This window comes from Salvelinus namaycush, chromosome 2, assembly GCF_016432855.1.
Source record: "Salvelinus namaycush isolate Seneca chromosome 2, SaNama_1.0, whole genome shotgun sequence".
Classification (NCBI taxonomy): Eukaryota; Metazoa; Chordata; class Actinopteri; order Salmoniformes; family Salmonidae; genus Salvelinus; species Salvelinus namaycush.
The window spans coordinates 38057606-38064699 of NC_052308.1; positions in this window are offsets into that span (position 1 = coordinate 38057606).

Here is a 7094-nt window from a genome sequence, read left to right on the forward strand (position 1 = left end):
CATCAAACATATGGAATCCATGTGTTTAATGTATTGACACCATTCCCACTAATTCCGCTCCAGTCATTATTACGAGCCCTTCCTCCCTGATTAAGGTGCCACCAACCTCCTGTGTTACATGTATTGGGGAAGGGGGGATGGGGGTCAAGTGTATAAATTGAGCAGTATAATAAGAGTCTCGTAGCAGCAGTTGTGATGTGTGTGTAGCATGAATGTATATGTGTGTGTGTGTGTGTGTGTGTGTGTGTGTGTGTGTGTGTGTGTATGTCTGTGTGGGTGGGTGGGTGTGTGCATGAGTGAGTACATGTGTGCTATGGTGCAGAGAATCAGAGCAGGTGGTCAATCCAGTTCAAGTGTTCAGCAGTCTAATGGCTTGTGGATAGAAACGGATCTGAGCCTGTTAGTATCAGACCTCATGCTCCGATACCGTCTGCCCGACTGTAAGGGAGTGAACAACTTGTGGCTGGGGTGTGGGTTCCTTGATGATGCTGCGTGCCTTCCTCAAGCACTTTTTTGAGTAGATGTCTTGGATAGGGTGGGAGCACGGTCCCAGTGATGTACTGGGCCATCTTCACCACCCGATGGACGGCCTTGCGGTCTTGGACGAAGCATTTCACGTACCAGGCCGTGATTCAACAGGTCAGAACGCTCTCGATGGTTCAGCGATAGTATTTCGAGAGGACCTGGGGCGGCATGCCAAATTTCTTCAGCTGCCTTAGGAAGTAGAGATGCTGTTGTACCCTCTGTAAAAGAGTAGTGGTGTTGTGGGTCCATGAAAAGTCCTCTGTGATGTGGACGCCGAGGACTCTCTCTACTGCAGTCCTGTTGATGTGGATTGGGGCATGTTCCATCCTTTGCTTCCTGAAATCAACAATACACTCCTTTGTTCTGCTGGCATTGAGGAAGAGGTTGTTGTCATGACACCACAATGCCAGTTCACTTACCTCCTCCCTATAGGCTGATTCGTCATTGTTGATTATCAGGCCTACAACCGTGGCGTCGAGAGCAAACTTGATGATGGAGTTGGTGTCGTGCAAAACCACACAGCCATGGGTGAATAGGGAGAAAAACTGAGGGCTGAGGACACAACCCTGGGTGGCCCCTGTGTTAAAGACAATTTATGCTTTATCCGAAATGTGGTCGGAGGCTTGGTATGGAGGGTGTGACGTAATTGCTGAGCCTCTGAAGGCATGCAGAGGCCAAATCAAGCTCCGTACCGCATCATCGTGCGCCTCTCAATTTTTTTAACAATGCGGAGCGCTCCGTATAGACATGATTGGTTGATGGTAGGTGGGGGCGGTAGGTTCTGTATAAATACACACTCACTTCCTTGACAACTTCCTTCACAACAGCTCTGTTCTGCTCCGCTAAGCGCAAGAAGTATGAAAGCCCTGACATCTGCGTAGGCTGCATCGCAGTAAATGCTGTACGGCCACTTCAGACTCCGGATTGACTATGCAGAGCCTTTTAAGAGTCAGCGTGGAGGAGGTGTTGTTGCCAATCCTCACAGCCTGTGGACTGCCTATTAGAAAGTCCAGGATCCAGTTGCAGAGGGTGGTTTTCAGACCCAGGGCTCTGAGCTTGGTGTCAAGCTTGGAGGGAACAATAGTGTTGAATGCTGAACTGTTGTCAATGAACCGCATTCTCACATAGGTGTTCCTCGTTTCCAGTTACGGCTGTGTGAATAGCGATGGAAATGGCATGTCATGGATGAGTGTACCTTTGAGTGTGCCTTTGATGCACTGAGAGTAAATCATAAATAGACTAGTAAATTAATACTGTATCTGGACTGACATAACGGTCATCTTCAGGATAGATTGTTATTTAGCCTATACCCCAGTTTATTTTAGACTAGTAAATTAATACTGTATCTGGACTGACATAACGGTCATCTTCAGGATAGATTGTTATTTAGCCTATACCCCAGTTTATTTTAGACTAGTAAATTAATACTGTATCTGGACTGACATAACGGTCATCTTCAGGATATATTGTTATTTAGCCTATACCCCAGTTTATTTTGAGCTTTTGCTTACATGAAGTTGAGCACAAAGTTGAGCACAAAGTCAAAGATGGCCACCTGGACAACTAGGGCTACATCTGTTCATCTCTATCTTCCCTCAGTCCATCTTCCTGAAACCCACCTCTCCCCTTTTCTTTTTTGTTGTTGTCACTATGTCAGCCTTTGTGCTTTTACTCACATACCCTCTATCTTCTTCTCTCCATTCTCAAGACAATCCTATACAGTAATATGACAATTATAGGCAAACTATGTTGAAAGAAATAGATACAATATTGAATGAAAATGCCGCAAAGAAATATTATTCCCCCCCCCAACTCCAGAAGCCTAATGAGATTACTTTGCTTTCCCTAATGTAACCCCATAGAATTAGGAATTAGAATACTAGGATCTCTATGTGTAACCCTTGGTGATATGTAGGCCTACTGTAACTTGCTTGGTGATATGTAGGCCTACACTGTAACTTGCTCTATAGACTGGTACAGTATACTGTACGTGGGAATACATTTTTGCTTTTTCACGCAGTCTCCCTGGCTGTGCCCCAATTTCTCCCAGCTGGCAGGCACAGCATACTGTGTACACTATACTGTATGTAATCGGTGACTTTTATGAGCTATACAGCACAGGAAGTCTTATATGGTCTTGGCAGTCAACATGGCTTTCTACTACTTCCACTTGTATACAATATTTGGTTAAATCATATCGGATAACAAAGATAAAACGTGTTGTTGGTCAAATGTAAGCTGCACTGACATATTCTTTCTTCGTCTTTATGAGAATGATGAAACAACATCAGGGATAAAGGTACAGTACCTTCAGGGCGGTGTGTTTGTGTGGCTTGGTACCCATGGTTACACTGTCGTAACAGGACTCCCTGAGCTGAACTCACCATCCCCACAGGGTCTGTCTCTGTCTGTGTACCAGTAGCTACATCATTCCCACAACTCCCATTCCACCTGTAGCTGTGACATGACATCTGTCTCTGGGTGATCTTCTTTATGTATTATGTATAAAGGCAGGGAGGTACCGGAGTATCTGAGTGAGGTCATGGGATTGACAATGTTTGACAATTCGTTTGTGGTTTAACCACTGTATAATCAATGCAAGGCAGATGTCTTGAGTTGGAAGCGGAATCAGCCAGTTAATTGGCTTGTTTGGTTGCTGCTTTGCTTCCCAGATTCACCTGGTCCCATGGGGCTCTGGGGGTAGTCATTTGAATCCCCTGCACTGCCCCACCTGGTGCACAAACATCCTGCTGGGCCCAATTACCTGGGAGTGCAAGTCAGAGCACAGCCTTGTTGCTTGGGTGCATGTGTTCTCTGATGATTACCCCATGCCCAAAGATTAACTCACAGTCACACCAAATGGATCTCAAAGCCTTTGTCTGCTATTATACAGTGGACTAGAGTTAAATATTAGAGCTAATGAAATATTTAAATGTAGAGTTTATTGTTTGAATAATTAATCAAAAACATTTGACCTCTCTAATATTAGATACTAGTTATTAGTGGCTGGTTCTGTATTGCTCATTCGTGGTTTTAAGTGAGGTAAGATTAGTTGTGTGTCATATAACCTGATCAATGACACCTAAACAAAATAAACCATAAAAATGTATAAAATCTAAAAACACAAATGAAAAAGCAATTGTTGAGGATATACACTCCCCTTTGTATTTATTTGGAAGTGAAGCAAACATTTTTTTGCGCCCTATCCTCCAGCATTTTGGATTTGAGATAAAATGTTTCATATGAGGCGACAGCACAGAATGACACCTTTTATATTAGGGTATATTCTAACATACGGTATCTGTTTTACTGTTTAGAAATTAAAGCACTTTATGTATCTAGTCTCCCCATTTGAAATGTCTTATTTTTTTCATAAGTATTTGCACAAATTCACAAAGATCATAACCCCCCCAAAATGCTACCCTCCCCTGTTATTGGTGATGAGAGGTTAGCATATCTTGGGGGTATGATCTTTGTGCCTCTGTACCTTTCTCAGTCATCATTATTCACAATCCACAAATGATTATCTGTTATCATGGTAGCATCCACATTAACCCACTTATTCCCAAATTTGTATGCCATTAGTGACACTAAAATGGAATCCTTATTATTATTTATTATTACACGTAAAAAGGTATGTTTTATTCTTGGTCACAATTGTAACCGATGTGAACGTACAGTGCTCTGCCTATAATACAATTTACCACTATTCCTCAGCCCCAATATCTATATACCTCAGCCCAATTACCCACACACCCCAGCCCTGTTACCCCATGCCCTAACCCCCATATCCTACCCTTAAATGACCTATTTGTTACTCACAGACCCCAGTACTTTTGCCAATATACCTCATCCATGTTGCTTGCCTATCTCAGCCCTGTTTTCCACTTTCCTTAGGCCTATATTGCCCAAGTCGCCAACAGTAACCTATATCCAGCTATTCGCTGCACACTCCAGCCCTGTCTATATCTTATTCCTGTGACCTCTCACCTGTATACGCTATTAATTTCATAGATACACTCAGTACAGTGGTATAACACATGTGCCGCAGCCCCATTCACTTTCTTCTTACCACAAACGTGTTGCAAGAAAGGATTTGACTAGGAAATAGACATCCATCCAGACCCATTACCTGTGTGAGCCTTGACTATCCCTACACCACATTACGCATATAAACCAGGTAAATCCATGGGCATACTCATATAAAACAGTTCTACCCCAGTGCCCAAGCCTCAACTTCCATACAAACCAGGTCTACACTAATATATCACCCCCAATATTCTTACAGGCCAGAGGTACACCTGTATGTCTAGCCCAATATTGATTTGTTTTAAATAAATAAATAAAAACAGGTCTACTGCTATGTCAACCCCACTTGTCATAAAAGTAGGTGTACTTGTGCATTTCAGTCCCAATATTCATACAAACCAGGTATACACCTGTACTTCAACTCCAATTTACAGATATACAATGTCTGCACCTGTGCTTTAACCCATTTAGTCAACTAAGCCAGGTCGAAATGTGCCAAAGCCTGAATACTCATAAACTGTAAACTAGGTCTACCCCTGCAACTCAGCTCCAGTACTTCAACAAACCAGGTGTACACCTTTGACTGAGTCCCAATACTAATATAAAGAAGTACTACACTTGCATGTCTCAGCCCAAATACACATACAAACCAGGTTTACACCTGTGGCTATGTCCTCTGATCTGCAAGAGACACTAACATATTCCCCCTGAAATAACAAAATATGAAGTTTTACAGTCAAAATCAGTGATTTAAACATACTCTACATGACCAAAAGTATGTGGACACCGGCTTGTCGAACATCTCAGTCCAAAATCATGGGCATTAATATGGAGTTGATCCCTCCTTTAATGCTATAACAGCCTCCACTCTTCTGGGAAGGCTTTCCACTAGATGTTGGAACATTGCTGCATGGACTTTCTTCCATTCAGCCACAAGAGCTGAGGTCGGGCGATTAGGCCTGGCTCGCCATTGGTTTCCAATTCATCCCAAAGGTGTTCAATGGGGTTGAAGTCAGGGCTCTGTGCGGGCCAGTCAAGTTCTTCCACACCAACCTTCCCCAAACTGCTGACAGAAAGTTGGAAGCACAGAATTGTCTAGAATGTCATTGTATAATGTAGCGTTACGATTTCCCTTCACTGGAACTAAGGGGCCTAGCTCAAAGCATGAAAAACAGCCCTAGGCAATTATTCCTCCTCCACCAAACTTTACAGTTGGCACTATGCATTGGGGCAGGTAGCGTTCTCCTTGCATTCACCAAACCCAGATTAGTCCATCGGACAGCCAGATGGTGAAGTGTGATTCATCACTCCAGAGAACACGTTTACACTGCTCCAGAATCCAATGGCGGCGAGCTTTACACCACTCCAGCCGACGCTTGGCATTGCGCATGTTGATCTTAGGCTTGTGTGTGGCTGCTTGGCCATGGATACCCATTTCATGAAACTCCCGACAAACTGTTCTTGTGCTGAAGTTGCTTCTAGAGGCAGTTTGGAACGCAGTAGTGAGTGTTGCTACGCGTTTCAGCATTTGGAGGTCCCGTTCTGTGAGCTTGTGTGGCCTACCGTTTCGTGGATGAGCCGTTGTTGCTCCTAGACATTTCCTTTTCACAATAACAGCACTTACAGTTGACCGGGGCAGCTCTAGCAAGGCAGACATTTTACGAACGGACTTGTTGGAAAGTTGACTTCCTATGACGGTGCCACGTTGAAAGTCACTGAGCTCTTCAGTAAGGCCATTCTACTGACAATGTTTGTCTATGGAGATTGCATGGCTGTGTGCTCGATTTTATACTCCTGTCAGCAACGGGTGTGGCTGAAATAGCTGAATAGCTGATTTGAAAGGGTGTCCACATGCTTTTGTATATATATACTGTATATTGTATGTAAAGGCTAATGGATAATGGTAAAATAATCTGTAAGATCATCTTGATCAAGTATATCTATAACCAACTCACCTTCAATCTACTGAAAAAATAAATACTCTTCTATGATTAAATATATATAATAAGTTAGAGCCACTGTATTTTCCCATTGGTCATAAATGTAACTGCTGAGATATTTTCATATACCACGAGCATCATGGATTCAATGTATTGAAAATGAAGGCACATATGTTATCTACAGTAGCTAGACCCATTAAACATTATATTTACAAAAAAATATATGACAAAAAAAAAATCTACCAAGTATTTTTTTTTCAAGCTGTTGAATTCAGACTTCTGGTGCCAAATTTGTCCGTAAAAGTAGGCCTTGGAGATGTATGTGTCACGTGTGCTCCCTCTCCGGCCTCTAGATCGCCAGGCTGCTCGTTATGGCGCACACCCGCCACAATTGTTACGCGCACCTGCGCATCGTCAGACTCACCTGGACTCCATCACTTCCCTGATTACCTTCCCTATATATGCCACTCCCTTTGGTTGCTTCCCCAGGTGTCATTGTTTCAGTTCGTTTCATGTCTGTGTGCTTTTAGTGCTTCTTGTTTTGGATTATGTTTATTTTATTAGAACACTCACTCCCTGAACTTGCTTCCCGACTCTCAG